Genomic DNA, 9665 nt, shown 5'->3' with positions numbered 1-9665 from the left:
TTAATCAGTGTTGCCAACGCGGTACAATTGTACCGTTTTTGGCACAGTTTAGAGGTTCTGTTACAATACGGTAAATATTGACATTTCTGTGTACAATTCATTGTTTCTGGTACATTTCGGTATATTTGGGCTGTATTTGCAGGGTTAAATTTTGTTCTTTCTAAATTTTGAAACTCCTCAAGTCACCCCTTAGGAAGTTAAGCAAAAGGAAAAGCTATTCGTTGACTGAACATCAGCCAATAGTAACAAAAAGTTGAAAAATGCGTTTAGAAAAAAAAAATTGCCTAGTAAAAAAATTGTCATCTGATGCTGATTTAGGAATAGTAACTATTTTTTCTGTTCGTATTATTGCAAATAGAAATTTATGTTGATTTCGTAAAAAAGCCTGAAACCCCTGGAAAATGGCGTCGGATGAAAATGAAGAGTGTACCATAGGAATCAGCATAGTCGAGAACCTTCTTCTAGGAAATTACAGTCCCCAATATTAAACAACAAGAAAAATCACTTTTTTGCATGGGTAGCACTGATCTGTCTCCCGTTTTTTTTTTTTTTTTTTTTTTTTTTCTTTAGGGCTTGCGGTTTACCAGAACACCAAAGAGACCAACTGCAAGTGTCATATGGCACAAAAATGGCACATTCTGTGCCATTTCTCAAGGGTGGGGCTAGCGGGCTACAAAAACATTGCAGACTGAAGTTTAATTGCTCACATAAAAAGCTATTTCTCATATCTACCTTTTCTTAATAAATTCCACCACCTGCAAGTGCCAAATGGCAAATGGCGCTATTGATGCCATGTCTCAAATGGAAAAGCTAGGGACTAGTGGGCTGCCAGAACTTCTTAGAGAGATGTTTAATGGCTGATTTGAAAGCTATTGCGCATATCTACATGCTTTTGATCCGTTTTGCCAATCGTAAGTGCCAAATAGCACAAAAAAACGGCACTTTTGGTACCATGTCTCAAGTGGAAAAGCTGGGGCTAGTGGGCTACCAGTACTTTTTAGAGTGACGTTTAATGGCTCATTTGAAAGCTATTGCTCATATTTACGTGATGTTTATCAATTATACCATACATAAGTGTGATATAGTACTAAAAACACTACTTTTGATGTCACGTCTTAAGTAGAAAAGATTGGAAGCATAAAACAAAATCATCATTATAATAATAATGATCCAAAACCCGTAACTGGAGGTTTGCAAGAACACCTCTCGTATGTTCCTCCTTCAAGCCCCCTGAATAAGCTGTGCAATTAAGGTACAACTACTAATGTATCAAATCACATTATTAGAGGCGTGGTTCTGTTGGAAAAGTGTTCGACTTAGAAATAGAGTGTTTTGCGTTCAATTCCTGCCTGGGTGGGTTTTTTTTTCAATTATGGTTTTCTCCCTTCTATACCATCATTTTAGATAATTTCACTGCTTTTGTAAATGTGATGCACTCATTTTTTTAAAGCATGTCCCAGGAAGGTATTTAGTCAAGTATTTTGATTCAAACGGGAATAGAGGTCATCCAGTTCGTGGTTTGCAATGACATTCTGAGTAGATCTCTAAATCCATGCCCCAACGAATGGCGTAATTTCGTCAAAATCCTGTGGAGGGGGGTGGGGGTCAAAGTTGGAGTCAATTTTCCCAAATCAAGTGAAAATGACAGAGAAAACTGAAAAACCAGCCGTAGAGTTATAAAAAAGGTAAAGATGTGCTCAAGAAAACTGACCTCATTCAGGGGATGCTTGAATTATGCAGGCTTACCTTAGTTTTGACAACATTTTTGGAGAAACTAAATTTCAACTGGGAGGGCGAGGGGCTAACTGGGATCTGGAGGAAAACTGAGGCCTGAGATGGGAAGTTCTCCCCTCTGCCCCATAGCAAATAACGCCCCTGACGCCCACCCCTTGCCACTAAGTGGTTGGAGAAGTGTAGGCATGTGGTTCTGGAACCACTCAAAGTTGTATATTAAAAGAAAGATTACTCATTGTTATACTTTCTTATTCAAATTATTTATTTGGCTATTCCATCGTAATATTCCCTCCATACGTAAGATTGTGCATCGAAAGAAGAAGAAAGACAAATGAAAACAGTTCTTTAGGAGAATTCAGGTGATTCTTCCCAAAATTTTTGACATGAAAACAAACTTAGTTTGTAATACCATTTATCGTACCTACACGAGAAATGATCTTTTTTTTGAAATTTCTATTCATTTCTGAGTAATGGGTGGCTTTTTGTTTAGGGACAGGTCAAATAAATTCCTAAGCCTAAAGGCACATTTCTGTTGAGCTAGCAACATATTCTGTAAGTATGTCGATATACAAGCCTGTCCGCTCAGTTAACCTTTTGTGTCGAAGCTACTCGCCTGGAGCTACTTTCTTAAGCGTGACTAAATTTACTTTTTTTAAACAAATAATTAAATATCTATTTCTTCTTCCTTAATTTTTTTTTTCAAAAAGAAACGACAGTATATTTTTTTTTCCATTCTAAACTTATTTTTTCCTTCAATTCTTGTACTTAGGCTTCTTAGTTCAGCTCCTTAATAAGGGTTGAGGTGTCTTATTTATACCCCTAGATTGGAGGTGTCTAGAAATTATAAAAACTTAGGCATAAGAATAATTAAGTTTAAAGTCATTACACAGCATATAAATAATGGATTGATTTATCAGGTAACATCATAGTCTAACCTAAGCCGCGTTTTCAGGCTCAGCGGATTTGAACACGGGTTGTCCTCGTCTAGTTTAAGTTTCTAGTTTTTCGTCTAGTTTTGTCTAGTTTCAGCGAGTACGAAGCTTCAACCCCGTGTTTGATACACTAGATGCACTGATGCACAACGCTTAATGCACTAGACGAGAACAACCTGTGTTCGAACCTGCTGATCCGTGAACAACCCGTCTTTAAACACGGGTTGGTCGCGTCTAGCGTATCAAGCATTGTGCAGCAGTGCATCTAGTGCATCAAACACGGGGTTGAAGCTTCGAACCCGCTGAAACTAGACAAAACTAGACGAAAAACTAGAAACTTGAAACTAGACGAGGACAACCCGTGTTCAAATCCGCTGAGCCTGAAAACGCGGCTCTATTATTACTCGAAATGAAGAACGTATCAACCGTAATATGAACTCTGGAAATCCAGTTATTTCTCACTATAAAACGGAGGAATTTAAGTTGTGACACAAATTATAAAGCGAGTGTGTAGTCCTAATACTAATCAGATTCCTTCATTTCGAACTTGTCTACAAAATACTCATCAAATGTCCGTTTCAGATCCAAAAAAACAGTCAATCATTAAACTGAGCTCGTTGTGCAGAAGTGGTGCCAAATTAAACGAAAAAAACAAACAAATAAAACAACAATCTAAAACTGCTTTACTTTGACACTGTTAAAAGTGTCCTTAAAAGGATTACTTTTACCGTACCAAAACTCCTATATCGTTTTGTGTTTTCAGTAAAGCGCTAGTTTTAGGTAATCCTACAAACATAAGGAAATATCACCAGTGGATTTATTTGCCTTAGTTTTATTGATACATGTTACATAGGCTGTGGAGTAATAATTTTTGTTCGTTTAAAGTTTCAACTTCGCTCTTTACTTCCCTCGGAAAAACTTTGTTTTTTAAAATTAATTAAACAGAAAGCAGAAAAATTATATTCAATTATTTTTGTCTGTGAAATATAAACTAACATGGAATGCAATAATTGTACTACAAACAATTTTTAAGCACAATTTGGCCAATAAAACGGTACAATTTATCCCAAAGTGATGGCAACGCTGGCTCTCACCACAATTCCTTTTCTAATCGGGTTATATGAACCTGTATTAAAATTAGCTATACTTTGCATTCGTTGAGAAGTGATTTGTGGTTTTTTAGGCAGTCTTTTTTTTATTTGTGAGTTTAGGTATTTCAAATGTGCTTGTGTAAAAAAAGCAGGGGATATTTACTTCGGAATTTTACCACTTTTTTTATTTGCTGTAAATATGTAAATTAGGCATTTGAAGTTCCAACCTAGCAACCTAGCTTAGGCATTTGAAGCTTCAACCTAGATTTTATGCAAGTGGGATAATCGTGTGGTCTGAAGCCCTTATTAATGAATGATTAAAATATTTGTACAAACTTACAACCTACAAGGTTTTTATAGAATAGCCTCTGTCATTTTATGCTGAATTGTTTCTTAGGTAATAATACATAGAAAGCTTCTCGATAACATCGAGTCTAAATAACCGACTTTATTCGAGTGTAAGTTATCAATATGCTTTCAGCTTAAGGTGCAGTTTAATTTCTTTAAACGTAGTCTACAAACAGCTACCAGCTTCATAATTCCCCAGGAATTTAAAAAGATCTGCAGAAAATTTTGTTGCAGAAAAATTGCCATATATTTTTCATAATACTCGGTTTTTACTAATTTTATTCAACGAAGAAGGAGGAGACGGGATTATTGCCAGTGTGGCTAAAAAATGAGACGCCGTGTCATTCATCCCACAAGGGATACCAATTTCTATAATTTTTTTTTTTTTTTTTTAACATAACCGAATCCTATCAGAAGTTTTATATCATATATATGTTACTGTGAAAGACCGAAATTGAAAAATGTCGACATTCACCGGTGGATGTCATTACTTTTTTTGGCTCCTTGGATTTAGTCAGCTTTGCCAGTCAGATTTTTCAGTTTTACGCAAGGTTTGATGGTGACAGGTTAGGTTAGGTTTTTAACCCACTTCTGAGATGTATACCCTATTTAACCTAACTTTAACTTTTTCCATCAAACCTTGCATAAGACTTACAAAGTTGACTGGCAAAGCTGATTGAATCTAAGCAGAGAAAAAGGAATTTCGGATGTTCACCGGTGAATGTCAACATTTACCAGGTTTTTGTCTTTCACCGAAACATATATATATATATATATATATATATATATATATATATATATATATATATATATATATATATATATATATATATATATATACATACATAGATATCGTTATTTAGTTCACCTTTCAAACTGGCTTGCCCATAAAAGCCTCCAAGGGAGAAAAGATATTTCTTACTCTTTTCTGGGAATTCCTATATCATTTAGAGCAAGAGCAATAAATAACTAATCTATCAATGTTTAGGCCTTACAAAACTGTAGGACAAATCCGATTCAAAGCCGATCATGAGCAAATACTTAGAAATAAAATAAGAAGGCCTTTAACATTTTTTTTTGTCTGAATCACAAAAAAAACCTTGGGCGCTGAATCACAAAAATAAACCGTGGATCGGACTTGTCCCCCTCCAGTTCTTGATATCAAAATGACCAAATTGTAAAAGAAAAATTAGAATTTAGTTGTGAGTTTGCTTGCAGTGTAATACCCCTCCTAAAAAATAATAGATCATTTCATACTGCTAGACTTTACGGAAAAACATGATATGAATAGCATATCTCATATACAGTATAATAGAGAAATTTTAAACAACAAATACTTTTTCAGAACAATATATTTTCCATCACAACTTGCCTTCTACTATAATTAATGAACAAATTTTCTTTTCTTTCAAGGCTTAAAATACATTCGTGCATAATTTAAATAATTAAAAAATTTTAGACAGATATCGTCAGAAAAGAACAAAAAACACCAAGCATAGAAACTGCCTAGCCCTTAAAAGCTCGATTGAAAAAAATGGAAAGCGTTAAAAAAATTAAAGAATTAAAGAAAGAATAAATATTAAAGAAAGAATGAAAATAAAAAAAATAATAAAAAGATCTGGTTTTGAAACTTCAATATACAGTTTTTTTTTTGGGAGCTTGCTGCCAATTAACACTCATATCAAACAGTTCGTGATAACAAGCTGTAAGCAAGGAGTGATTTGACTAAATAGTAGCCAAAACTGTAAAAAAAAACAGAAACTGTAAAATTTTTGATATCATTAGATACATAAAAAATGTCTTTTTACGCTGATTCAAAATATAGAACATATATTAAATTTAATGTTACCCATCGAAAGTTACGAACCTGGGAAAATTTGTCTGACTTTCGAAAAAAGGGGGGAAACACCCCCAAAAAGTCAAGGAATCAATGAAAATTGCACTATCATATTTATTTAGCTTATCAGATAGCCCTACTATAGAGGTTTTAAGCTCTCATCTGCAAAAATATGAAATTTTGCATTTTTTGCCAGAGAAAGGATCACGGATGCGTGTTTATTTGTTGTTTTTTTCCATGGGTGATCGCATTGCACCAATCATCCTAGAATGTCTGGAGACTGCTAATTCGAACGGAAGCTACCAAAAAGACTGGAGGGCAACTAGCCCTCCTCCCAAACCCCATTTTTCCCCAAAGTTGTCTGATCAAATTTTGACATACGCGTTTTGTTCAGCATAGTTGAAAGGTCCAACAAATATGCCTTTGGGGGTAGTGTGACTTCCACAGCACCTGGGGAAAGGAGAATACCTATAGTATTTGTCAGAATTTATATATGAAATTATCTTTGTCTAAATTTCTCTTTCTGGACCCAATTTTACACGCGGAGATATTCCGGCAGAAGTTTTCAGTAGGATTGAAATTGTCTGGAGGAATTTTCCATGTGTCTGGGGGGTGGGGGGGGGGGTAATTTTCCGTGGTAAAATTCTCCATGGGTGAATTTTCTGTGGAAGAAATTTTACATGGAGGAATTATCCACGGGAGCAATTTTCAACACAGGGCGGGGGAGGGTATTTCCGGGAAAAATTTCAACGGTGGGTGGATTTCCGGCCTGATTTAGAAAATGATCAGAAATATTAAAATACTTTTTCTAATACAATTATGCTAAGAAGAATTTTCCAGGCGGAATTGTTCGCAAAAAATTTTTTCAGGTGGAATTTCAGCGAGGATGGAATTTTCCGGGAAATTTTCTTGGAGGGGGGTATTTTACGAGATAGTAACTTTCAATAGAGGAATTTTCCGTTGGGAGAGGAAATTTTCCATGCAGCGGGAGCCTGATTTTTCCGTATTATTGGAAAAATGATCAGAAATTAAAATTTAAAAAACGACAAGTGTTTTTGAAAAAAAAACTTCTCGTTTTTCCACTAGAATCAAGGAGCAACATTAAAACTTAAAACCAACAGAAAATATTCTGTATATGACAGGGGTTGCTCTCTTCTCAATACCTCTCTCTTTATGCTAAAATTTGTCTTTTTGTCCAAATCTTATAAGAACGACTCCTAAAACACTAAGGCCGTTTAATAAGAATAAAAGCATTTTTAAAATACTAAAAATCTTTAGCGTAAAGGGCGAGGTATTGAGGAGAGGGCAACATCTCTGATATACGGAATATTTTATTTGTTTTTTTTTAAGTTTTAACGTTGCCCCTTATTTTCAGTTGGAAAAACTTGTTTTTTAACTCAATTATTTCAAGGGGTTATATAGAGAGAGGAAATTCTTGAAATCGGCAAGAACTGTTAATTCATCTGAAAACCAAAGGGTTTTACTGGAGAAGTCGCAATTAACAAGATTTTGCCCCCCCCCCCTGCACATACCACTACGGAGACACGATTTAGGTTTTCGTTTGAATAAGGCATGTATGAGCCAGTGAGTTTTCGTAGGTGGAGAAGAAAACTGCGGAAAACGCCTATGGATCAGTTTTCTGTTTTTGCTCTTAGTTGAAAATGATGTGGCGTTAGAGAGAAGGGGGCAGCCTTCCCCTAAGGAGGATATCTGCAATATTTCCATAGCACAAACTTTTACTATTTGCATGAATTAATTTTAATATTTGAATGAAGAGACCACACGTTTACCTCTTTTCGTCGTCGTGTGTAATCCAAACCAGTTTAACGGAAGTAACCACCTCTTCTAGTATGCAGTGTTTTGCAGATTCCAGCCAAGAAAATGGGGTTCTTTGTTTATTTCAATTGCAATTTCCAGATAGGGTCCAACACATGTGGCAAGCTCAGTTTTGTTGATGGAAGAAATAAATATGGCCTTTGAAAGCAAGGAATGTCGTCCAAGTTCAGAGCTATAGCTATGTTTGTTTAAAGAGTCTGATTTTGTTAGAAAACCATCAAGAAACAGGAATGTCGTTTAGACCACTGTTTTTCACCTCGCTGAAGGGCAGACATTTTGTGAAGGATTTGGGGAAAACAAACTGAGTGGGATGGACTTCAAGATATAAATGACTAGCTGGAATAGATTAGCTATTAATGCAATCCCTGAAATTAATTTCTGTGTGGTGAACATACAAAATCAAAACGTATTCCTCTCAAAACAATGTGATTTTGTAAGTGCAATGCTAAAGTTACTATATTATAAGGACATTGACTTTAAAGTTACTAGATTATAAGGATATTATAAGGATATATTGAAAGTGAATTTATATTTTTTTAGATATTTTCTGTTTTCTGGTATTTGAATTCATCGATTTAAAAATGTGTATTGACGGTTCTATTATGGTGCAGTTACTGTAGCTATAATTCACAAGCTCTGGAAATATATACTTCCACATATTCCTATTTTTCTTAATTATTGGCTTTGAAATTAAGTAATTGACTGCGAAAATAGAATTAAGATAGTATTAACTATGAAATATACAATAAATATATGGTACTTATGACCAAAAAGCCTTCTCAAGGTAATTTAAATGTCAATTCAAAGAGAGAGAAAAAAAAAGAGGATTGTAAAAATCATAGAAAAAGTCAACCAACAAATAAATACATAAATAATATAACATAATAATAACGAAATAATAACATAAATACCTAATTTTTTGTCTTTATATGTGGGGAGGGTGTAGTTATTATTTTTTCTTAGCTAAGCTTACCCTGATCCAGAGTTCAGAACAAAATTAGATGTAGATTCTTTTTTGAAATTTACAAGTCTTTGGCCTTTAGATGCTGTGTCATCTATTTCGTTCAAATGTCAAGACATATTTCATTGGCGTTTTGTAAAAAGGGTCTAAGTCCACTTTTCCTGATTTTACGGGAGAGCAAAATGAAAATAAAAACGTGCAATGAAAAAAATCTTTCGCACAAATCAGAATTTAAGAAAGTGGAAACTTTAAAACTAGTTCCCAGTCAGCTTTTTGATTGGAATTCGCTGGAAATTTATAGATCTCTTAAAGCTCTTTAAAATTATATGCTTAAGTCGTTTTAGAAAAAAGTGGACTTAGGCCCTTTTTGGGTACTCCTGTAGAATCCAGAACACACTCGTGAAATTAAGTTAGGTTAATCATCATGAAATATACCAGAACATGGAAAATATAATACTTTAGTTTATATAATAATATAGTTTGGGCTATACATTTACACATTAGGAGAGGGGTGGGGTAAAGTAACCTAACCTAACGTAACCTTACCTCCCCGCCTAAAGTGCAAATATATAGTCCAAATTATACAAGTAGGCCTCCAATGCATTCTGTGACGCGTCATTTGTCTTTGTGGCTATTAAACTGGTTATCTTTGATCTTTAGAAAACTTCTCGAGTGTGTTCTGGATTGTAAGGAAGTACCCCTTTTTGAAAAGCGCCATGGAATTTCAGAAATCCAATTTTTTTCTAGGTCTTTGTGCAAATGGATTCAATCCATTTCTCCTCTTATAGACTTCCCCATAGATTTAGACTAGAGAAAAAAGCTAGAAAGAAAGACACATATACAACAAAATCAATATTTACGCTTGGAAGGAATCCCGTTCATGGACATCATTTATGCTTTCCAGGGTTAAAACATCCCATTAGTAA

Source organism: Artemia sp. Qi Xiang Cuo, chromosome 13, assembly GCF_049724085.1.
Source record: "Artemia sp. Qi Xiang Cuo chromosome 13, ASM4972408v1, whole genome shotgun sequence".
Taxonomy (NCBI): Eukaryota; Metazoa; Arthropoda; class Branchiopoda; order Anostraca; family Artemiidae; genus Artemia; species Artemia sp. Qi Xiang Cuo.
Note: the sequence above shows the minus strand (reverse complement) of the source record.